We start from the raw sequence: 26,923 nt of genomic DNA on the forward strand, positions 1-26,923 counted from the left end.
TGCTTAAACTAAAATCACTTAATTTTTAAGCTGAAAAATACTTATGCAGAAAATTAAAGAAGACAGAGATTTGATGAGGCAGTTCCCCCGCCGTCCTCGCTTCGGGGTACGTCTGCCCTCAATTCTAAACTTAGAATTGAGATGATTTAATTAGATATCACCTGTGAAATTTAACCGTTTATACAAGGATTGCAAAGCAAGTAAACAACATAACTTCCAATGTGTTGAATGATGCTTCCTATCCTTGTTCCTTGATTCAAGATGAATCAAGACCTTCGATCGTTGTTGCTAGACCTCCGATTCCAGCCCCTTTGTTGAAGAATCTTCCGTTCTTCAAACCCTTGGCCCGGCTGATCTCAAACACAACGAATCGAACCCGAATCCTTCACTTCAATATCACCGAATCCGCTACTAGACTGAAGAAGACTTCCTCTTCTCAATCACCTTCGCTCAGCTGAATATTGATGAAGCAATTCGTCCAAAAACCCCCAAACACAAACCGGTATTGGAGGACAAAACCCTAACGGTTTTATTCAAGAAAGAACCTGCCACAAGCTTCAACCCGAACCGGATTCTTCAATCACAGCTTCGAACCTTATCACCTTTAATCGATCACGAACCACATCAAAAATGATTGTGTGTAGTTGATATGTTGTGAAACGTTGAAGATGAAGATGATGAGTCTTGGACACCTTTTTCACTCTTTCTTGTTTCCTTGAACACTTGAATTCAAATTGATAAATGTTAGTTGATAAAAGTGTTTTGACTTCTATTTATAGTAACTAGCAAACCAACCAAAAATAACAGCTTTTCAAACAGTAGAAAGTACTCAGAAAACTGAGTTTTCGCACGAGCGGTCGACCATAGGTCGGCGTGCGCTAACCCGTGGGAAAATGAAAGTTTCATGCGCCGACCCTATGGTCGACTCAAGCCTTCCATGCGCTGACCCGTGGCCAACTGCACTATGCCATGCGCCGACCTGTGGTCGACTCAAAGCCATCATGCGCTGACCCGTGGCTCATGCGCTGACCCTTGCGGTCGACTCATAGCTTCCATGAGCTGACCTGTGGTTGACTCAAAGCATCATGCGCTGACCAATCACAACTAGTCTGTGTTATGTGCTGACCCGAGGCTTATGCGCTGACCCTTGCGGTCGACTCAAAGCCTGCAAACCTGCAAAAAATCGTATTTTGTGATTTTCATGCATTTCGTCATGATCACACTTTGTCCACATATGTTTTTAAGAATTATAACAGATTTAGATAAGCATAGGAAAGGATATGATCGGTGATGTGTTGCATTTGTTTGTAGACATGCATGGTGGTCATTTGTCATCATCGAAACTTGCGATCGTATGTTGTCTGACACTTTGCCCTTACATCTTCTCTAACCAGAAAGAATCAGAGCACTCGTAGCTCGACTAACGCACGCCAAACAAAACACAAACAGGAAACCGACTGCCAATCGCTGGACTTACATCAGACTCCACACAAACAGGCAAACACGGAAACCGAATGCCAATCGCTGGACTTACATCAGACTCCGAACCAACAAACACACACAGGAAACCGACTGCCAATCGCTGGACTTATGTTAGACTCCAAACAAACAACCACAAATAGGATACGGAATGCCAATCGCTGGTCTTACATCCATCTCCTAACACACACAAAAAGGGTTGAAAAAGAAAAAGGGCGCCCGGAGAGATCAGCTCATCTCCTGCCTACGTACCTCATCTAGTATGAGGATCAGGGCGACGTAGTTCCCCTTAACAGGGAAAGAACTTCTATCCTAACCAGAGACTAGGGAGATAACAGACTACTAGGGAGACTACGACTCGAGCCTAGAAGTTGTCATGCATACGATCCCTACGTTGAGGTCTCTATCCTAACTTGCACAGGAAGCAAGCTATCCTAAACAGCACATCATCAAACACAAGCACAAGTATCACACACTATATGCACACAATTGGCTCACACAAGGCTAGGCTTTAGTCAAGGGGTCATATCAATCTTGACAAACAAGCCAACTGGAAAAGGGTATTATTAGCTCTTAACCCTAACATTGAGAGTTAGGGTGAAGCAGATGAAATGGAGATGAGGGTAAGACCTCACAGCTCTTATCCCTGGCCTGGGAGAGCTTGAATCAAGTAGAAAGTGTGGGAGTTCAGAATGAAGGAACTCTTCTCCACAAATGACTGACACAACAAGATCTTGGGTTTTTATTCAAATTGCATCAACACATGGTGTGAGCAAAGTGAATGACACAACTGAATAGCAGGTGATGAATTGCACATCCCTTTTATCTGCCAATTGCCCCTTAAGAGGACTTAACCTGCTTGGCACAAAATTAAACAACCACAAACATTGCCTCTTAAGGAGGGCTTCAGACAGGTGCCTGCCAAAGTAACATGACAGGTCTTCCAGACTACATGAAGATCAAGGAATTATACCTCAGTGGTATGCCAACCACAAGCAAAGCAAAGCAAAGTTCAAATGAACTTAAAGCAACTTAGGTACCTGTGGAAACAACTAAACCAATCAGTACAAAATTCAGACAACAGTCAACAACAGTCAATATCAAACAGACAACCCAATATGCAACACATAAGCCATTAACACAAGTGAACCTTCATCAAAGCCTATAAAACAAACAAATGTTAGCCAACAGTAACAAATGATCAAGCTCAAATGAAGGAGCAACATCAATCATGGAGATGCATACTTGAACCTAAAATTCACAACTCAAATGGTAAGTCCAAACCACTAGGTCAAAGCCTAGGGTCAAAAGTGAATCAAAAAACCAAAACAGAACTTGATATTCAACACAAAGCATGTTTATTCAATCAAGAACAAGTCCTAAAAAGGACCAAACCAAAATCAATAAGCAAGTCCAATTCATATGCAAAGGAAGTCAAAGACCAATTCAAGGCATACATTTGATCATTATGAATGAAAATTCCCAATCAAAACAGAAATGATTCAAATAATTCTGGAAAAATTCATGAGCATTCAACACATCTAACATGATCATCACACCAAAAATCAGAAGCATCAAAGATCAATTGGCATGGAAATTAAATTGCACAAGTTGATCAACCAAATGTGTGACACAAATTGTCACACCATACAAACATATCCATAAAACAGAAATGGTAAATAGGAAAAATACACAATCAAGCCTCAAACATCCATTAACATGTCAAGAACACTCATGCAAAATTTCAAGCAATTTGGATCAATATCAAGCATTTCATGATAGAAAGATCAAGGCAAGGTCACACATGCACATATGTTCAACCAACCTAAAGCAAACAATATTCCAGCCATGCACAACTTTAAAATTCATCATCATAAAAAACTAGACAAATAGAGGATCATTTTGCAAAAAATTGGGAGTGATTTGAGCCATTTTTAAATTAGTTATGAATTTTAGAAGTTGGCATAAAAAATGAAAATCAAAAATAAGCAAAGCATGGCAAATGGAGGGAAAAGGCATAAAAATGATGAACATTTGAAAATGTGGCAGCGCTGGGAATCGAACTAGGTTGAAATTAAAAATACGCGCGCCAGGCCAATGAAACGCACTATTTCATTAAACGGCGTGGCCAGTCAAAGCTTAGTTGGCGCGGTCAAACGATTGTGAGCCACTCAATTTGCTAGCGAGGCCAGAACGCGGACCAATGAAAGACAAGCCCTAGGCCACGCATGTCAAAACCAGAGTCCGTCGCTAGCATCACAAATCCATCGCTAATAGGATGATCTTCATCTTCTTCATGAAGATGAAGATGAACAGTACACGTTCAAGAACAAAATCTCCAGATTTTCAAAACAAGCATATCATTAGAAAGATCCTTCAATGGTGAGTACAGATCAACAAACAACTAAGCATAAATCATCAAGATCTAAGAGAATCGAGGAAAACATTTTTGATGCATCAAACTTCAATCATACATAACTCAGTGAATAATGTATCATTTCATGTGATTTTTCCACCAGATTCATCAGCAAACAAAGATCTACACAAATATACACATGGAATCGAGAATTGTGAAGGTCAAAAACTCACCTCTTGAAGAGCAGATTCTTGATTCACGCGATTCAGCACTTGTAATGGTCCAAATCAGCTCCAGAGTACTTGTTATGATGATTGATGAAGAAAAGAAAGCTTGAAAGGTGTTAGATCCAGCTCAAATCAGAATCTCCACGGCAAGGTTCTTGAACTTCAACTGCTCGAATACTACTCCAAATCTTCAAACAAATGATGAATTCACACTCAAACACACTCTCTAATCATGAATCTTTAACAAAAACAAGGTGTTATGTTGAAGAATTTTGAAATTTGATTGTGAGAAATTTTTGGAGGGAGAGGAGATTGTGAGATCTAGATCCAGAAAAAACCACCAATTCTGTTGAGATTATGAATATATACTCTTCACTAATCACAAACTAATCAAAATTAGGCATGACTTAGTTCAAATTAAACAAGATAAGGTGTTATGACCAAAACTTGAAAATTGGAGGGTGCATGGCTATTTCCATGTGAACAGTACCATGTAGCTGATAATTTTCACTCAAAATCAATTTTCAAACACAATGGCAATGGTGGAAAGCTCTCATGATGCATCAAATTTAAATTTCCAAGTTTCCCTCCAAAATTGACATGGATATGCAAATGATCATGTGATAACATTTCATGCAATGTGATGAGGTATTTGGAAAATTCATGACATGAGAAACATTTTGCAAAAAGAACCACCAAATTTGGAGTTTCGGTTCAAAAGATATGGTCATTTGAAGTTTCAAGCACACTTTGCCATGATTTGATCATAACTCTTTGACCCTTCATCAGATGCTCATGATCTTAGACTTTTTGGAAATAGGAGAGAAAGATATTCAACTTTCATGTTGGACAAAATTTCATTTGAAGCTTCTTTGATGTTGGAAAGTTGAGTTGAAGTTGGTCCAAAAACTTGCCATTTTTGGAAACTTGAAATTACAGGTCATTTTCCATTCTGGGAAACTTTTGATCTGGCTTCAAAATCTTCAAGGTAGATGTTTGACATGTTGAATAACCCTCTTTGGGACATGAATGAAGTGTCTCAAACCATTTCTCCACCTCCTATCCCTCAGTTGACTTTCAGTTGATTTTTATGGGCCTCAGATGACTTGGACATGTACTGATGACTTTGAGCCTTCAACACTTGGCCAAATTGCATCAAAATGAACCTTGGGTCATGTAAGCTCTCTAGAACAACCATAAGGCCTTTATCTTATGGAAATGCTTGGTCTCTTGCACAGTTGACTTTTCCTAACTAGTTTTGACTGATGAAATGCAAAGTACTATGCAATGTTAATGACCTAAAAATGAAATGAATGTACAAATGGAGGTGCAAATTTGAGGTGCTACACACGTACAAAGCAATACACCCTGATTTGATGAATGCAGGCGCTAGTAATCAAAGGAAGACATTAAACCATTTAGCATAGAAAGGAACATGCCACAATGTAAAATGACAAAGCTCTACCTTGGAATCTTCACAAGATGAAGCGATAATAATTATCAATGATATGTTGTGTCATGAAAATCCAACCTCAGTTTCTAACTTGACGCCATGAAATTCCAATACAAGGAACTCTTTTCCCACCAAGGAAGTAGTACATGGTTGAATAAAATTGCAAGTGAGTCAATTTTATTATGTGTTTTTCAGACTTACATGTAAATTATACAATTAATCCTTTCATTGTCAAGATAATAAATGAGTTATTTACCAAAAATATTTGATGTATTATTATACGAAAGGAAAGTTCATTCTTGACATGCACAAAGTCTAAATCAAAAGCAAGTAATTGGTGATGTCATAAAAACCACAAGTGTACAACTTAAGTGATCAAAATCTAATTACAATAAGTCATATGATCAAGGACACTAAAACCTCGAATGCAAAGGTGGTGATCCAGGCTCACCCCATCTTAGCATCTATCAACTTTAGCGCATAGGATGCGAAGAACATTTACCCATAAAATATATGTAATTCAAAATTGCTCATAGTGTAACCCCGTGTAATTAGGATCTTTCGTTACTTGCATTTTATGTCTATTATATTGCAATTGAGTCCATCATAATGAACTTTCACCTCTTTACCAAATCAATGAAATTGACTCTAATGAAAATAATGTATGATTCGAATTAAGGCAAATTGTTAAACATGATTCGAATCATGCAATAATCTAGTTTAAGTCATGGAAATAACATTTTCTCAAAAATTGGCTTTGGGAAACATGATCCGGATCATCAAAATTGGCTTTGGAAAACATGATTCGGTTCATGTATTTGTGTGATTCAAATCATGAGCGTGTTTTTGCTAAATAGATACGATTTAGGAAACATAATTTGAATCATATTTTTGTGTGATTCGAATCATGAAGGTTAATTCTTCAAGATTTGCAGTTCAGGAAACATGATTTGAATCATGGATTAATGCGATTTGTATCACATGACTCGAATCATGCCTCAAAATTTTAGTTTTTTGTTTACTTGACTCAAAGAATCACTGATGTTTGACTTGAATCATAAGGTTATTTTTACATTATTTTTGTGTCTTTTCTCCAACACATATAAATGTATTTTATCTTTATTATTTTCAAAAACACAGAGAGACTTTTTCTCAGCAAATTCATTTCCTCCTCAAACACCAAAGTTCATTTTGAGGATGAAAGGTCTCAACTAAGAAAGAGCGTGAGTTTATTGTGAGGAATTCATTAGGTACTAATATTTTGATTGAATTTGTATTGCAAGAAAATATGTTTTGTAATTTTGAAAGTGAATGTCCAAAAAGAAAAAATAATATTCTTCTCCAAAGGTTTGGGAGTTTCTTGGTTCAACTTTGTTGAAGGATTCAGATTCAAGTGTGTTCATGGTGGAATTTGTCTATTTGCTATTGAAATATAGCTTGATAATCTTTAAGAAGTGATTGTGTTTTAGATTATGAGGATTTTAATTTCAAGGCATGAGGAGGTGTGTACAATTTTTAGGCAGATTAAAAATTTTAGGAATAAGTTGCTTAGGATATAAGATTTGATTCAACATATTTATGTGATATCAACTATTTACAAAAGACCTTGTAAGTCACTAAATTTAGTGGAAGACAACAAAACTTAGATGAACATTTAACAAAAATTAGATTAGGTCCACTATGAGGACGAAAATCAAGAAACGAGATTAAATTTGGTGTACTTTTTTCTCTCTCTCTCTCTCTTATTTTATTTTGCTTTATAATTGGTATGATATAGGCTTTATTACTCTATTAGAACTGAGGTATTAGTGTTTAAATTTTTGTTTGTATAGATTTTTTTCTCAAGCCTAGGTTTGTTAGGTTTAGTCTCAAAATTATCAATTTGTTAATTGTTTTATAAAGATGTAATCTAGAATGTTTATGAATTTAACATAGATTAATTAAAACCTATTAATTTGAATCAATAAAGATTAAAGCACAAATTGCTCGTATCTCGTTATCATTTCTCTGTACTCTTTAAATAGGTGTGAATAATCTATCCAATTACGCACAATTTTGAAAATGTTTTCAAACAGTTTTACTTATGCATGATTTGCAACTTTAAAATTGATAGAGTCTATTCAACCTCCCTCTAGGATTTTTTGAAGCCTTATTTTCCAACATAATATTCTTCAGATACATAATATTTAATCTCCTTAACCGTCCTAGGAACAAGATGGGAAAGGAACGACAAATACAAGATTGTCGGGGACGGAAAGGGGCTCCCTTTTTGATCCAACATTCTAGAGCCTGATGATATGTCTTGAGGTCTCTTAAAGGTGGGATCACCAAAAGAAGGACCATCATTTATCCCCTCCCTTTAGAACCTGTTTTGATTTCCTTGGATGAAGGCATAATAATAGTCTCACGCTTACACCGATGAGAGGAATTTTGTGCTTGTTATTGAGCTATGGGAGGCTTCTTCTATAGGGCTAGTCTGGTTGAAGAACTACTAAATGGGTCAGATTTGGTGGGCCTACCTCAAGAAGAGCCTCCTCAAGAGGCTACACAATAGCAAAAATGGATGGTAAGTTTGTATTCCTCAATTCTCTCCTCAATTGAAGCATCATCTTTAAGAAACTAATCTTATTTGCAAAACAAGGTAAGAAAGATAAAATTTAGTAAGTGCCCTCGATACAAAATAAATGAATATATAGAATATATTTTCACCCTTACCAAAGATGTTATGAAACTCTTCTTTCTTGGCCACTTCCACTAACATATGGGTATTGATGTTTCTCCTCTTCCACTTCTTGAAGTTAGCGATAGAATTATTGTGAATTGTTGAACTTTGTTGTGAATTTTTTATCATGCTTTGGCTCATATTGCATTGCAGCTCTTATATGTTATTGTCCAATTGGTTCTTATGTTTAATTTGGTATGTTGCAAGTTTTTTGATGCAAGGCTTGTTGCATGTTCCTCACGTTGTAGGCAAGGCATGACTGAATGAGGTCATTATGTGCAAGTCTGTGGTATGCAAATATCTAGTGTTTGGTTTCACTGCAGGTTGAATGTTGCAAGTTTGTTGCAGGTCCAATGTATTTCTTCAGTTCCTTTATTTTGTGTTCCTTAGCTTGATGTGCATGATTGTAGAAGGTTATTGCAATGTTTTATGTTAGAATGATGCAAGGTTTATGTTAGGCAAGGGGTTTGGTGCTTGGAATGACGCAAGACTTATGGTTATGCGGGATGTTTGATTGGTTCAAGTCTTGGTGCAACAGGTCTTGGTCTGCAGAAATATGTTTGATGAAAGTCTAGGCCTTGGCTCCTTTGAGGTATGATGCTCATACTTATTGGTTGTGTAAATTGATCATGACAATGTGGTTTGGTTAAATTACATTAGCTTGTTGGTTGAAGTTTCTGTAGGTTCAATGCAAGGTTCAAATGGTGGTTTTCCTGCTGGTCCAACCTGGTCATGGACATTGTCTTGATGGTCCATTTTGTGGTCCATTTGCTGGTCTGACCTAGAGATGGACCAATTCATGGACCAAGTTGCTTGGTCATGAATAAATCCAAAGGAAACATGAGTTTTTGTGATGAGACATGGAAAGATGGATGGAAATATGTCCTAGGGGGTTAAGGGAGGGTTAGTTGACTTTGGTAAACTAGTTGACCAAAAAGTCAAATGTTAACCAAAAAGTCAAATGTTGACCAAAAAGTTAACTGTTGACAACAAAGTCAACATTGACCAAAAGTTAACTATAGTAAAATTTGGCCAATTTTGTAATTTTTATATAATATGGCCAATTTTGTACTTTTTGTATATTATTGTGATGAAATAATGGATTTGTGAATGGAAATGACATTTGAATGGATTTGTGTTGATTGAAATTAACATTGTATAGTATGAATTGTGGACTTGTAGAAATATAATAACCTAAGCATAAGAAACAAGACCTTAACCAACTTGAATGCACAATGAAAATGAATGCATACCATGATTGAAACAAGTTTTAATGGACTAAAGACCAATATGAAAAACAACCAAGACAATGAAAACAATAAAGTATACTTGCATAACTAAAGACCAATAGGCAAATCATCAAGACATTGAAGGTGAAGTGAACTAAACTTGAATAACCAAAGACCAATGACTAATGAGACCAAGGACTAATTATGGACAAGCATGAGTGGACCATCCAAGAATGGTAATGGCAAGGTGAAATGATCATGGATTTACCAAGTGGGACTTTTGATGCCATGAGAATGGGGTTGGGGCCAAAAGATATCATCAAGAAATAGATGAACATGTGATGACTTGAAATGGATCCAATCTAACCAATGAATCCTCAAGATGAACTAATAACAAAAGGCCTTGAATAGAGCTTGAGCAAGCCAATGAACCATGCACAAATGGATGGTGGCGTACCATATTAAATTAGGGTTATATATATCCATAAGGAAGGAAAGCCATAATTAGGTTTTTGGGTGGTTGAGCAACCTCAAGTTGCTAGGAAACCCTAACTTTCACTAAGTACAAACTATAATGCTTTGATTCCAAGATACATGTCCTCTTGTATTGAGCCAATGTTTATGCAAATGAAATGATTGAACATGAAAATATGCAGATGATTAGGGTTATTTACTTAGGTGAACATTGTGAAGGAAAGGGTAAATTTTAAGGTATGACATTTGCCCTTATTTAATCTTCTCGGATCTGAATATAAGAATAGCAACGGCTTCCAGATATTCAAGGTAGGAGGGGATTAAATACTAAAATATTGAAAAAAATTCCAACCAGGAACAAATGTAATGTAATGTGAAGATAGGTTTTATTGAATTTCTTCACTAGGGTTTGGGAAGAATGAGTTAGCTTTTGTATAGGGCAGCTATTGGGGATTAGTTTGAAATATCTGTCGGGAAATGGATAGTTGTGAAAGAAAGGTTAGACATGTATGGCGTATGCAATATGCTAACGCAATATGATTGATTTTTTTCTATCTTTCTTTTCCTCTTTTTTTTTTGCTTCGCCTCCACTAACAAGTTTTGGCATGTACTGGTGATTGAGATATTCCCGCAGGATTCTAAGAAGGTAAGAACATTATGTAATTGCGAAAGAAAAGTGAGAAAGGATATAAAGGTAAAATATCTCATGCAAAAGGTAGAGGGATGTCTCGCAAAAGGAAAGGGACTTAACTAAGAAATGATTTGATTTTCTGCTACAAAAAGTAGAGGAAACTTGCAAAAGGCATACGAGGAAATTCTAGCAAAACGCCAAGAGAACATATGAAGGTGAATTTTATCTCTCATGCAAATGGCAATGAGCACCTCTTAACAAAAGGTCAAGACGAAAGATAAAGGTGAAGGACGACTTCATCGGGAATATGGTTTCTCGTAAAAAAGGTAACGAGAGCTTCTTAGCAGGAGAAATGAGAACTTCTTATCAAAAGGATGGGTTTCTCACATAAAAGGTGATGAGAAGCTCCTTGACAAAAGGCCAAGGGGAGAACCGAGAGTGAAATTATCATATAAAAGGTAGTGAGAACTCCAAGACAAAAAGGTATAGTGGGGATTGAATTTCTCATGCAAAAGGTAATGAGAAAAAAATCTCAATAAAAGGTTAAGAAGAAAGATGGAAGGGGTTTCTCATACAAAAAGTGATGAGAAAACTCATTAGCGAAAGGCTAAGAAGATGCATGAAGATGGAAATGATTTTCTCATGTAAAAGGAAATGAGAAAACTTCTCAACAAAAGGTTAAGAAGAAACATGAAAGGGGTTTCTCATACAAAAAGGTAATGAGAAAACTCCTTAATCAAAGGCTAAGAAGACGCATGAAGATGGAAATGATTTCTCATGCAAAAGGCAATGAGAAAACTTCTCAACAAAAGGTTAAGAAGATAGCTGCAATGGGTCTCTCATACAAAAGGTAATGAGAAAACTTCTCAATAAAAGGTTAAGAAGAAAGCTAGAGTAAATTGGTATTTTCCTGCAAAAGGCAAGGATAATCTCTTAGAAAAAGGCTAGGAATGTCTGTGAAGTGAATAACAAATGCAACCCCTTATGCAAAAGGCAATTAAAGGTATTTCACCTGCAAAAGACGAAGAGGACTTGCAAAAGGCAAGTAAATGATGAGGTAATTCTCTTGCACAAAAGGTATAAGGGACTTACAACAAGTAAACTGAAAAGCGAAATTCCCATGCAAAAGCTAGGGGATACTTACAAAAGGTAAGCAAATTGAGATAGGACTCCTCGTGCAAAAGGCCGAGGGAACTTACAAAAGGTAAGTAAGGAGTAACAGAGTTATCCTCTGCAAAAGGCATAAGGTACTCACAAAAGGTAATTTGAAAGAAATACGTCCCATGCAAAAGGCGAGGGGAACTTACAAAAGGTAAGCTGAAAGAAGAGACTTCTCGTGCAAAAGGAAGGGGATAAAGCTTTCAAAATATGGCTACCACTCTGGGACTCACCAAACCGACATCAGGTATTTCAAAGAAATCAAGAATGGAGTAGGTCCTTCGTCCAGACTCTTATCTTGTGCTCAAGGTGCAAACTTTTGTCAATAATAACTTTCTCGTGCAAAAGGCAACAAAGGCTTACAAAAAGCAGGCGAGGAGACATAATTTCATGCAAAAGGCAGCGAACTCTTTTCCGTGCGAAAGGCAGGGAAAAATTGCAAAAGCCAAGGGAATACTTACAAAAGGTAAGCAGCTGACGAAAGGTCACAGATATTTCTAAAAGGCAAATAAGAAGGCTTGAATATGATTTTCCAGGTGAAACCTAGGCTTTGAAAGGATTTTCTAGACAGGATCTGGGCTTTGGCATACTTTGGCAAGTGGGGACTTTGCAATAGGCACAAAAACCCTATAATGCCCCTCAGGCGCAATGGTGGCGATAAAGTTCTAAAAAAAGGCTACCAAATCCCAAGACTCACCTAACCTACATCAGGTGTTTCATAAAAAAAACAAGATGCAAATTTATGACAGGGGTACCCTTCTTGTGAAAAAGACAATGAGAGGACTTACAAAAGGTAAGCAGCGAGAGTTGATTTCTCGCGAAAGGCAAATAAAGAACACTTAAATGGTAAGTTGTCTCAATAAAATCTTCTCCATGCAAAAGGCAGGGAGACTGGAAAAAAGCAAGAGGGACTTACCAAAGGTAAGTGACTAATGAAAGGTCAAAAGGTACTTGCAAAAGGAAAATGAAGAAGAGATTATTCGGGAAACCTGTTGGGAATACCACTCAAGAGCTTCGTGATAATGCTCTCAGCTGGGGAAGAAGAATCGTCTCAATTAAGGATTCGTTTATGCTTTCGAGAAAGACTCTCATGTAGCTATGCATGTTTGATTTTACATGGCATAATGCTCCATCTCGATGGAATATGCGACATGTTTCATGATGCAATGATATTTAATGAATGATTGCTAATGCAAGATGTCATTGCAGTTCATGCAATGGTCTTGAAGGTCTACAAATGCCCCAAGTTTGGGTCTGGTGTGGTGGACACCGAGAGAGATTTGCTTGGTTATAAAGCTTCTGGTTAATAGGGTATGGGACGTGTCTAGCATGACTTCCCTACCTCCTTGTTTCTTGATACTAGTGGAGAGTGAACCTGGTATGGGTCTTAGGATTCACCGAGCTCTATCAGAGTAGGGAAATAAAAAATGATTACTCCGACGAATGACGATTCTCGTAATCTCTTAGGTCAAAAGACCTTTGTGATCTCATGTATTTGCATACTGTATGCGACATTTACGTATCATGGTTGTCCCTTCATACACTTTAAGATTAACGTAAGATCATGCTTTCTTTCAGTGCTTTTATTGTTATCCCCAAAATTTTCAATGCATTGTTTATTAGAAATAACAGTCACATTTCGCAAACAAGCAGAAAAAGTAAAAATGAGGAGCACTTTTGAGTAAAAAGAAATTTTATTGATTGAAAATTGGCCCATGAATGGAAAATTACATGAGGAAGCAATTCCTAGAAAGAGGTAATTGCAAAAAACATAAACACAAATTGGAAATGTGAAAAGCTCGCACTCATTGACTTCCAATTCTGTTATAGCCTTTAGGTCTTCGAGATCCTTGTACTCTTATTATGATGAGAGTTAATGGATTGATCTTTCCCGTCTGGGGTTTCCACTGATGGAATGATGGATTCCCAGATCCTTGGCAGAAAGCATCCTCTTGCCATTAAAATCCCTAACTTTTGCCTAGACCGCCCTTTCGGGTTTTCATTCTACCGAGATACCCAATTTCTCCTAAGTTTCCCCTTGGCGTGCTTAAATTAGCGATTTTTAATTTCTTTTGATTTTTATCCCTAATTCTTTCCTGGATCTTTTCTTTTTGCGGTCTACCGGATGCCCATTTTTTCCTAAGTTGTCCCTTAGGGTGTCAACTTAGCGGGTCAAATTTAGGCGTAATATTTTTTGACTAAATCTGCATTTACGGGTGATACAAGATCTTCATCGTCCATAGTTGAGAGGATCAAGGCTCCTCTATAGAAAAAAATTCTCACAACGTATGGGCCTTCATAATTGGGGGTCCATTTTCCCCGTGGATCTGTGTGAATAGGTATAATCTTCTTCAGTACTAGGTCACCGACTTGGAGATTTCAAGGATGCATTTTCTTGTCAAAGGCCCTCTTTAACAGTTTCTGATACAGCTGACCATGACACAGAGCTTCCTGGAGCTTTTCTTCAATGCGGTTTAGTTGATCGAGCCTCGTTTGAACCCACTCAACTATATCAAGTTTGACACCAGTCAAAATCCTAAAGGAGGGAATCTCTACTTCGATGGGGAGCACTGCTTCCATTTCATACACCAGAGAGAAGGGGGTTGCCTCAATTGAAGTACATACCAAGGTACTATAGTCGTGCAAAGTAAAAGGTAGAATTTCATGCTAGTCCTTGTACGTCTTCACCATTTTCTAAATAACTTATTTATGTTCTTATTTATTGCTTCAACATCGCCATTCACCTTGGTATGGTATGGCGATGAGTTATGATGTTCAGTCTTGAAGCTTTTGCACAACTCTTTAATCATTTTGTTATTGATATTTGAACCATTATCAATAGTGATTTTGTTGGAAATCCCATAAGGATAGATGATTTCTCTTTACAAAAAGAGAGCAACCACTTGTTTGGTGACGTTTGCATACGATGCAACTTATACCCATTTGGTGATGTAGCCAATGGACACCAGGATAAACTGATGCCTGTTTGAAGCAATTGGTTTAATACATCTGATCACATTAATTCCCCACATTGAAAAAAGCCAAGGAGATGAGATGACATTCAGAGGAACTAGTGTCACATGTATTCTATCTGCGTAGATCTGGCACTTGTGACACGTCTACACATGACGGCAAAAGTCAAATTCCATTATTATCCAATAGTATCCTGCTCTTAGGATTTTTCTAGACATGGTGTGCCCACTGGAGTGTGTCCTAAAGGAACCTTCATACACGTGTATTATAATCCGATTTGCTTCGTGTCTATCCATGCATCTGAGTAAAACCGAGTCATAGTTACGTTTGTACAACATGTCTCCACTTAAGAAGAATTTGACTGAGAGCTTTCTCAAGGCCTTCTTGTTTGTGATAGATGCATTTTCAGGATACACCCATTTGCCAAGATATGTCTTGATATCGTAGAACCAAGGTTTTCAATCTGACTCTTCCTCAATTGTTAGATAATATGTAGGCTCATCCAGGTTTTCAATATGGATATAAGGAGATTCATTCTTCCACTTAAGATTGAACATGGATGGTAAGGCAACATGAGCATCTGCCAATTGATTATATTCCCTCAAGATATGATGAAAAGTGATTTCATCAGTGTAGGGAATCAACTTCATGACGTGTTCTCTGTAAGGAATCAACTTGCAATCACGGGTTTCCCAATCTCTTCTGACTTGACTATTGATGAGAGTTGAATCATCGTATACCTTAAGGATTTTGATCCTTAAATCAATGGTTGATTCTATATCGAAGATGCATGCTTCATACTCTGCCTTGTTATTTGTGAAATCGAAACACAAAATCACGGTGAAAGTAAGATGATATCATGTTGGTGAAGTGATTATTGCACCTACTCCATGACCTTGTGCATTGGAAGCACCACCAAACATGAGCGTCCATCACGATCCTGGTTAGGGTCCTTCCTTAGGGCCAGGAATATTTCAATCTGTTATAAATAAGATATCTTCGTCGGGAAAATCAAACTGCATGGGTTGGTAATATTCCACAGGTTGATGTGCTAGATAGTCGGAGAGCACAATGCCTTTGATGGCTTTCTGCATGAATACTGGATGTCGTATTATGTCAAAATTATTTGCCAATGGGAAGCTCTTCCAGTAAGAGCAGGTTTCTTGAAGATGTAGTTGATCGGATCCATTTTGGAGATCAACACAGTTTAAGGAGTCAACATGTACAACCTCAGTCATTTGGCAGCCCAGGCAAGATTACAATAGGCCTTCTCAAGCAATGAGTACCTCATTTCATAGTCGGTGAACTTTTTGCTTAGGTAGTAAATGACATGATCTTTCCTACCTGATACATTGTGCTAACCTAGTACACAACCCATGGAGTCTTCCAGAACTGTTAAACACATGATAAGAGGTCTCCCCAACACTTGAGGCATCAAGATGGGTGGCTATTGCAGATACTGTTTTATCCTCTCAAAGGCTCTTTGACGGTTATCGTTCCACTCAATGGCCTAATACTTTATGAGTAACTTAAAGATGGGTTCACACGTGGCTGTTAGGTGAGATATGAATCTAGATATGTAGTTCAACCTTCCTAAATAACCATGAACTTCCTTTTCAATTCTGGGTGTTGACATACTCTGTATGGCTTTGACTTTGTCCGGATCGACTTCGATGCCATGTTGGCTCACAATGAAACCTAGCAACTTGTCGAATCTCACCCCAAAGATACACTTATTGAGATTAATTCTTAATGTGAATTTTCTCAATCTTACAAACAGATTTTGCAGATGACTGAGATGTTCTGCTTCAGTTTGGGACTTGACAATCATATCATCAACATAAACTTCAATATCTTTATGAATCATATCATGAAAGAGAGTCACCATCGCTCGTTGATATGTTTCCCCAACATTCTTCAGACCAAAAGGCATAAACTTGTAGCAAAAGGTTCCCCACGGGGTAATGAACGATGTCTTATCCATGTCTTCTGGAACCATCTTGATCTAGTTATATCTGGAAAAACTATCCATGAATGAGAACATAGAGAATTGAGTTGTATCATCCACCAACACGTTAATGTGGGGTAGTGGAAAATCATCTTTCGGCTGGCCTTGTTCAAATCTCTGTAGTCTACGCACATCTGTACCTTGCCATCTTTCTTAGGCATGGGCACAATATTTGCGACCCATTGAGGGTAGTTAGATACTTCCAAAAAGTCTGCATCAAGTTGTTTCTAAACTTATTCCTTAATATTGATAGCCATATCAAGTCGAGTTCTTCTCAACTTTTGCTTTATCGAAGGGTATTCTTCTTTGAGCGGTAACCTATGCACCACAATATCTGTGTCCAAACCAAGCATGTTTTGGTTCGACCAAGGAAACACATGAACATATTCACGCAGAAGCTCTATCAACCCCTTCTTTACATCATCATATAGAGCAACACCTATCTTGATTTCTTTTTTACAGTCCTCGGACCCGAGATTGAAAATCTCTAGTGATTCTTGATACGGTTGGATGACTTTTGATTCCTGCTGTAATAGTTTGGCCAACTTCTCAAGGAGCTTACAATCTTCCTCATAATCCTCATCGGCATGGTAGATTGTACTTCCGAAGTCATAATGGGAAATAACAGTATCGTTATTACTGAAATCTGAGACGGATCTGCATGAATGATGATTCATGCTTTATTTTAGAGTGATTGGACAAGAAAGTAAAATATGAAAACATTGCCTTTTTTTTAAAATAGAAAAAAGAAAGACAAGGAACACAATTATATGTGAAAATGTTTGTTTTATTCATGATAAACAACACTTGAAAATATGGGGGGCCTACAAGTATCCGTTATGCCTTGGACAAGGGAATAGGGATTTGAAATTGAAAATAAGAAAATTACGTTTGGCAAAAGGCGACTTCAAGTAAGTCCATGGCAGTCCAATTGCTAAGCACCTGGCTCGGTGCCTTCTGGTATACAAAACATTCTGCTTCAGGAATGTTGACTTCGTCATTAACCATGCCAATATGTCCTTCAAAGAGATGTCCGACATGTCATACCCCAAAATTTACCCTCCTTTTTCCTACCTTTTTCTTTGTTTCATTAGCATACATGGCATTATATCATTCATCGTCATGACCATTTCATTTAGTCATTGGCGCACAAGCATGGCCACATTCTTTGTTTAATCTTAACATTAGGGTTTTTCGATTTTGTTTACTTGTTAACTAACCAATGCATCATAAGAGAGGGTACTTGTTTATTCCTTTGTTCATGTAGGTGATCATGCCTCAATTCAAGATAAAACAATGGTCATTTTGGTCAAGGAAGATGCAAGTTATGGTTCATTGATTCAAGAGTTGTTCATGTGTTTATTTCTATGCCATTTCACTCATTCTTCAAGTCATCTTCAAGATCATTCAAGCCTTAGTCAAGTTTTATTCAAAGGTGTTCAATCCATCATCACTTTGGCTTGGGATGCAAGAGAATATCAAGTTTACACAAGTTGGCACAAGCTTTGGCTGACCTAATTTGCAAGAATGACTTACTTTTGGTCTAAACCCCATAACTTCTTAATTTTTCAACCAATTGACAGGCTTATTTGAGCCAAATGTTCCTAAGGAGTTTCTCTACAACTTTTCTTTGAGGCTCAAGCATAAATTCAACTTCTAAGGACCTCAATTTTGGAAAGGGCTAAGTTGCCAAACTAGGTCAAAACCTTGCCATGACCCCCACTTGGCATCCATGCCATATTCAACTCAGATATTATTTTGATCCCAATCCTTCTGCAGTCTTGTTAAGCTTATGTCAAAGATAATTTGGCCCAATTTTGGTTCAAAATGCACGAGGGAATCAAAAGTTATGGTGTCATGAACTTGGGACCTCAAGATGCCCAAAATGTGCCAAGACTGCTTGACCAAATGCCTGACCTAGAAAGCATGTCACGACCCCAACTTTCAACACTTTCCATTTTCACCTCAAGCCTCCTTTTGAGTTGGTTCTTTTTGCATTCAATTCATTACAATGAGATGAACATTTGGCACAAAGAAAATCACAAAACGCACGAGTGGATTGCATTTGGCATAACTTCAAACATGGCATGTTGAACTCTGTTTTGCCAGATGCCCAAAAGTTGCAATTACATGTCATTTTGCATCTTGGGACCATATACACATGTACAAACCTTTTGTGACTCCAAAACGCGTGCAAACAAGTATGAAATGACCTTGTTCCATGACCAATTCACACTTTTCATCCCTCACTTCACACGGGTGCAGAATTGAGAAAAATCAAGCTTGGTTCACACGATTTCAAATCCATTTTGCATGTGTGAGTTGCTCAACATATTTCCTATATATAGAGGAATCTTTTTCCTTCATTTGCAAGCTTTCAGAGCTAAAGAAAATCTGAAACCATTTGAACCCAATACCTCAAAAAACTAGTTAACCATTTCTTCGACTCAAGCTCTTTTAACTTTGAATCTTCACCCATAATCACTCATCGACATCTTCTGAAGCTAACTAAAGCATTGCCTTAGAATGAAGCTCCATGGAACCCTACTTCCAAATCCATATTATTGACCTCCGAAGCTTCAACGGGAAAGGTAGTTACGAGTTAAAACTTTTAGCAAACAAGTTGTCACTCTCTTCACCTTGTTCCATTGATCAAAATCCCTCTTCTACCATTAATTTATATTTCTTATTAGTTATTTAATTTTACTTTTAACACTTAAGGTTCATCGTGTTCTTGAGAAAAACTCTCCCCGCTCAGAGCTAATCAATGACTCTAATGTAGGGAGACATGAATGATGATGTGTTGTAAAGCTAACCCCATGGTTGGGGGTTGCTAAAAACACGAGTTCACGTATCTTCCAAATCAAGCTGAAGGTTGAAGACGGAGTAAGGTTGCAAATGTTTTGGTGCCAACTTTAAATTTCAACCAATCACAGCCTTACAACCCATTTTTTTAAAATCTGGTAGTCGTTGGCGCCCTATTTTTATTTTCTTTTTATTTCTTTTCTTTATGTAGCGGTAAATTCATGACCATCAAGCTATAGATAAGCTTAACATCAATAAATCCAGAGTCGCCACCGCGCTTTTATTGTTTCCAAAGGAAAAGGGAAAAGTACGAACAAAACCCAAAGATAAGAAGTTTTCAAATCAAAACTAATAAAATGCCAGAGATTACAGGTAAGGGGTTGGTTACACAGAGGGAATGTGTTAGCACCCAAAGTATCCTAGGTACTCCTAGGGAGCCCTTTTTTATGTGTGTCTGTGTTTTTGGTATAAAAGAAATTTGCAATAAATAGAGTGTGGGGATGAGAAAAGAATTCATTAATTATATTTGTTTCGTTTGACAAGACCTTCGGACTTATGCCTACGTACCAACATAAAAATCAGGGATCAAAACCTCGTAGTTCGTGGTATCAATTTCAAAATGAGTGGGTTGCTTTTAATCAAAAGTTAAGTTTAAAATAGGCACAAAGGGCCCCAAAGAGTTTGAATGAGTGTTTGTTCTTTTTGTCTTTTGAAATTTTAAGTCAATATGATTAGATTCTGTCAAACGTCGGATAAGCAGATTCCTTCTGTGAATAACTCCATCCAACTCATTGATGTGCTCTCTGTAGTAATTCCCATCATCTTCTCTGAATACCTCTTCAAGTCTGGACTTCTTCAAACCTGCCAGCACCTTGAGTTCTTCAATCTGTTCTTGAGCCTCGCTGATTTGATCTGTGATATAACCATTGGTTGAACGGGCGCACAGAAGTTCATTGTTCTTCTCCTTCAGCAAAATATTCAACTTCTCCATTTGACTGGTCAATTCGGCCACCATCTCTTCCTCCTTTACCTTCCTAAAAGCTGAAAATGTATCCCATTGCTCTTGCCAACCAGCTAGCTTACCAAGAGCATCTGTTAACTGCCGTTTGACTCGCCTCAACTCAGAACTGGATGATCTCAGGGCTTCGTCTGTCTTCTTGAAGAAATCTACCTCCACGACTAATTTCCTCTCTGCTTCCCCTTGCAATCTGACGGCTTCACCCTTCTGATATTTCGCCTCATGGAATTGATGCATACAGTCTTGCAGCTTTACACTTAACTTTGAGTTTTTAGTTTGAAGCTCCTCCATGGCATTTTTCAATTTCTCATACTCCTCTCGACTCACCATTGTTGACTGCTCAGGAAGGTGGATACAAAGGTTCTTCAATAGGAAACGGCATACCAAACTCTTCGACTCTTTCTTGAAGCCACTCTTCATACTGAGGGTAAGTTCTACAATCTCCTTTTCCAAGCACAGTTCTTCCTCTCTTGATCACCTTGAGCCAAGCCTCAGCTTCCTTACGGGATACAGTCAAATCAGATGAAGAATGGAAAAACAGAGATTCTTCCACATCTTTTTCCAAATGCGGAGTTCTTAAAGCATATCCAAACTGTCTGACTGCTAGAGAAGGATTGTAGTTTATACCTCCTCTTCTTCCTACCAATGGTACATTCGGGAAGTTCCCACAACTATGTATAATATCTGCCCGAAGCAAGCTCCGGTCTGACCACCAAGAAATATCTTTAGCTCTTATCCCCATCAATCTCTTCGACCAACTCAACGAGTCCTTGACATCAACGAATGCTCCTGACTTGGGTAGGTGGGAACTGAACCACTTATAAAACAAGGGTGCACAACAATTCACCACTCCTCCTTTTCTATTCTCATTCCTATGATGCACTGAATGAAAGAAATCTCCTAACAAGGTCGGCACTGGATTTCCCAACACGAAGAGGCGTATTGCGTCTACATCTACAAATTTTGCAACATTAGGAAATAGGACAACCCCGTATACGCAAAGAGCCAACACAGCATTGAAACCCCTCTGTTCACCATCTTCAATCTTCTTCTTTGCTTATCCCAGTAAGAAACTCAGATGAAAACCACTGACTCCTCCCTTCTGACACATATTAGCCTTCAAGACTGATTCCCCCAAATATGTGGTTGAAGCAACCATGCTGAGATCGGGCAGAAACTCGGAACTGTAGAATAGCAACCGCGGCTTGATAGGAATTCTGAGAAAACTAGCAACCTCCTCCAAAGTAGGGACCAGAATGTAATCCGAGAATGTGAAACACCTCAATGGAGGGTCATAGAACTGCAGCAGTATGAAGAGAGCATCATGTTGATCTTTGGAGAGAACCGTAACGAAACTTAGAATCAAACCGTAATCCTTCAGGAATCCTTCTAGAGAATCATGATCCATCAACTTCATTAGCTGTTGAATAGGCTCCAAATAAACCATAGGAAATTTGTAGGCGACATGTCTCTTTCTGCCAATATCCATTTTAGAAAAACCAGAGAACCCCGACCAGAATCAAGAGGAAGATGTAAACCCCTAGGAATAGATAAACATGTGTTAAATGATATGAATGCAAATGATGTGATGCAATGCAGTGACATGCAAATCAAGGTTGTTGTATCTGCTTGAATATCTGTTGGGTTGCACTGTCTGAAGAGAAAACCACTGAAGAATATAATACAAGATCAAAACTCTGCTCCAGAAAACCGGGTTGGTTGGAGGTTAAGGTTTCCTGAATTTAGCCCGCCCCTCACTGGTAGGTTCTAAGAACAGAAGTTCGTCGGCTTCGGCCATTCAGTCGAGAATAATACGTTTACCACTGAAGGTTTAGCATTATTACGGGATAAAAGACCTCCACTGACTCCCCTCAACAGGATATCCTAATAGCAAGTTCCCAGCCTCGGGGTCCTCGGATTGATCAGCGAGAATGCGCCCACCAGAGCTAACATAAACGCGTCTCGGAGGAGAGGCCTCGACTGATTTCTCGGGAAATGGTCACCAGAGTCGACGATTTCTAGAGGAACATCATGTCGTTATGGAACACCCATAGGAAAAAATACATCCAAAAGAAACCTCGTCTGGGTGTGGGTCTTCATGAACGACTTAACGTAGCAACGCGCCATGCAAGCCTCATGACTATCCACTCTAAAACCTGTGTGTACACTCAAGCCTGGGTAATGGGCTTATCTCTCATAGAACATCCCATCCCAACAAACAAACAAACCAACAGCAGAGCCAACAGGTACAGCAATGATATGTACATAATGCAATAAAGCAGGTAAATGCTGAAAAATAAATAACTGTACAAAATAATGAACACCCAATAAAAAACAACCTATAAAAGCTAGGAGGGACTCTCTTAGGGAGATCATACAGTCCCCAGCAGAGTCGTTAGCTGTCGCAACCTGAAAAAGGAAATGCGAAAAAACAACCGGCAAGAAAAGAAATGATAGAAGAGTCGCCACCGTGTGTTATTTATCCCAAAGGAGGGAAAGGAAACGCTCGAAGTAAACCTGGAAAAAGGAAAGTAAAAGACAAGGTCTCGCAACCAAATCTTGGGTTCGGGAGCCGATTATGCGAAGGGAAGATATTAGCACCCCTACGCATCCGTAGTACTCTACGGGATCCACTCTTGTTGTTCTTGTCTAAAGGGTGTGTGTATATCTAATGTACTATTTACTAAAAGAGGGGTTAAAAGAAAATGACTCGCGCGGATGTCGCATCCACTGCATACGTATCTCATCTGAATATGAGAATCAGAGTCTTCGTAGCTCGGCTACTTAAGGGTTAAAGAGGAGTGTGCTCGCTAAGACATCGCGTCTTATGCCTACGTATCTCATCTGGAATGAGAATCAGAGCAAGCCGTAGTTCGGCTAACTACGGGTTAAGGGTTTGGGTGAACGACGTTACTACGCAATCTACCGGATGCTCGACCTTTGGAGACTTACTCGCCTGTAGTAGAAGGAGTAAATGTGTTCTTAGGAGAAGAAAAATCAATGAGTTGGTTTGTGTTTTAGGAATGCTCATGCAAAAAGGAAGTCCTAGGCGAAGGAATAGTGCTACCTTAATTGATATGCAAACGAGAGACTATACGAAGCTTAGCATCCTATGGGGAGACGGTCACACCATGCAAAACATATAACATAAAGTAAACGTACCAACAAGGGGGGTTCAAACATACATGGGTAGGGCTTTAGTCAAGAGGGGTCATATCAACCTCGACAAACAAGCCATGGAAAGGTAATCAAATGGGCTCTTAACCACTGACATTGAACGTCAGGGTGAGCAAATCAAAAGGGTAATGAGGATAAGACCTCATAGCTCTTAACCCTGGACAGGGTGAGCTCATGACAAAAATTGGGGATTCAGAAAGGTGGAACCCTCTCCACTGACTGACCAGACAAACGATCTTGGGCTTTTGTTCTGAAGCATCGACACGTAGTGCGAGCATAAAGAACAACATACTGAATAACAGGGGATTGACTACTAATCCCTTTTATCCGTCAATTGCCTCTTCATGGAGGTCTTTAGGCACAAAAGTGAACACACACAAACATTTCCTCTTATCGAGGTCTTCCAGCTAAGAAAGCGGTAAAATGCGGGAAAGATAAAGGATCAAGAGATCTACCACACGGATAAAAATCCGAAGTAATAACAACTAAGGAAGCAAGAAACCCAGAGATCTCTCAAGCTGGCACCATCAAAGAAAGCAAGTCAATACAGGTAATCGGAATAAATCTCCAAATGGTATCCCACAAATAAAGTGGAATGCCAAGCAAGCTATCCTTTCAGGAATCATGTGAGCCCTCACAAAAACTCAACAAACAGGTTAGAGAAACAAGATAGGGTGCAATCAAGAGTTGCACCAAACAAAAGAAACATGATAACAAAGCGTCAGGTAGACAGTGCACGGAGGCAAGAGAAAGCATGTCATAACAATCACCGAACAGATTAAAGAGCAAAAAACAACTTCTGTCACGCTCGCTACTGCTTCGCCTAGCGAAGGCTTAGCGAAGCCTCGCTACAGGCTCGCCTAGCGATGGTGCTAGCGAACGCCTGCGGGTTCTGGGTTCTTCTTTGATAACAGTGCGGTTTCAGAAACCCCAAACCCTATAGCACGCATTTCAGAAATTAAACGATTAAACATTCAAGGCATTGTTTTACACATTCATGCATATCTACCCGTGGGCAAAACCTCACGATAATACCTCATACATTCAGAGTATTCAAATTAAAAGCATAAAGTAATGGGAATAAGGCAAACCTGATTAGAGAGATCGAATGAAATTGAATTGCCCGATTGGGTTTACAGAGCAATCTCAGGGTTTGTATGAGGTAGAATAGGTTCTTTGCCAATGAGTTCCCTTCAGTGTCCGGAGGCTGCTCTGAATTATGTTAGCTCTTCTCTTCTCCATCTTTTTCTCTCTTTCTCTCCCGGGTTTTGTTTCACTGAAACTTTAGAATTTATAACCTGATTTTCGTGGCTTTGTGGCCTCAAATGAGAGAGGTCCAAGTCCAGGATTTTCTGTTATATTTTGAAAACGCGTGAGCTTTGCCTACCGAAGGATTTGCTCGCCTAGCGAGCATGACAGTTCAGCTTCGCTTAGCGAACCATGTTGCTCGCCTAGCGAGCATGACAGCTCAGGCTCTGCTTTTTGCTCCTTCGAGATTATCGTTTTGAATGATGAATAGACCCCATTTGAACATGTTGGAAGTAACTCAAGTCATTCCCTTGTGTTGACTGATCACCCAGATAGAACCCACAAAGTGTCTTGGATGATATTCAAGCTTCTTGGATCTAATTCCGATTGACATGATGCAATGCAATATGAAATGTTAAATGGCCTAAAAATGAATGCATGAATGAGGGGGGCAAATTTTGGGGTATTACAGCTGCCACTATTCAATCAACTGGAGACCCGAAAAGAAGATAGCAGCGGCTTTCGCACTTTTGAGGTATCAAGGGATTGAATACAATAAAAGCCTGAAAATTTGCACTGAAGTGAAGTGAAGTAACAATGCCTGTCAGAATCGGCAAAGAGGTGGTCTTGGGAGAAGAATTTGTATGGTACGGTGAGAGTCAGAATCGGTAAAGAGTTGCGTCGACCTGAACGTCGGAAACTTTTTCGATCTGAACATCGGAAAGTTGGCCTGAATGCCACTTCGGTCTGAATACCGGAAAAACTGGCCTGAATGCCACAAGTTGCGTCGACCTGAACGTCGGAAACTTCTTTGATCTGAACATCGGAAAACTGGTCTGAATGCCACTTCGGGTCTGAATACCGGAAAAACTGGCTTGAATGCCACAAGTTGCATCGACCTGAACGTCGAAAGCTTCTTCGATCTGAACATCGGAAAATTGGCTTGAATGCCACTTCGGTTTGAATACCGGAAAACTGGCCTGAATGCCACGAGTTGGATCGACCTGAACGTCGGAAACTCCTTCGATCTGAACATCGGAAAACTGACCTGAATGCCACTTCGGTCTGAATACCGGAAAAACTGGCCTGAATGCCACAAGTTGCATCGACCTGAACGTCGAAAACTTCTTCGATCTGAACATCGGAAAATTGGCCTGAATGCCACTTCGGTTTGAATACCGAAAAACTGGCCTGAATGCCACGAGTTGCATCGACCTGAACGTCGGAAACTCCTTCAATCTGAACATCGGAAAACTGTCATGAATGCCACTTCGGTCTGAATACCGGAAAAACTTTCATGCCTATCAGCGTCGGCAGAGATAGGGAAAATGATAATTGAGGCGGCGCGTGGGCCAACGACCTATGCTGGGGATAGTAGGTCATGAACAATCTTCAGTCTGAGCACTGGAAACAAGCTTCTGGCTTATCACTTGGGATACCGAGAAGGTCTTATGCTTCACATGCGTATGTTTGAATTTTTCAATGGCATAATGCTCCATGAAAATGAAAATGCTACGTAATTTGGGAGGATGCAATGTGATATGATTCTATATGCAGGGATGCAAAATGCTAGGTAGAATGCCAACCCGAGGCAAGGAATTCTGCTGGGGAAATGATCACAATCTTCTGGACCCTGGCCAGGCTGTTGGAGATGCACAGCGCAAAGAACTCTGTGGGGAAGTGACCCACCACATGGTGCTCTGGCAAATAACAAAATACCGCGACTCTGATTGGGGAGAGAACGACACTGAAAACTTGCTGTTGAGGAAAGCGACAGTGGTTTTGGCAACCATAATCTGCGGGAGAGACGACTCAACAGGGGAAGCAAACACCGATACGGTACCGAGATTCTGCTTCAAGGACAGAGGCCATGGATCTGGCATTGGGATTATCGATCTGGCATCGAACTCTAAGGAGCAACCGCTTCTGCTGGGAAGATACAGTCTGGCACTGTCAACTCCACTG

The sequence above is a fragment of the Lathyrus oleraceus genome, chromosome 1, assembly GCF_024323335.1.
Source record: "Lathyrus oleraceus cultivar Zhongwan6 chromosome 1, CAAS_Psat_ZW6_1.0, whole genome shotgun sequence".
NCBI lineage: Eukaryota > Viridiplantae > Streptophyta > Magnoliopsida > Fabales > Fabaceae > Lathyrus > Lathyrus oleraceus.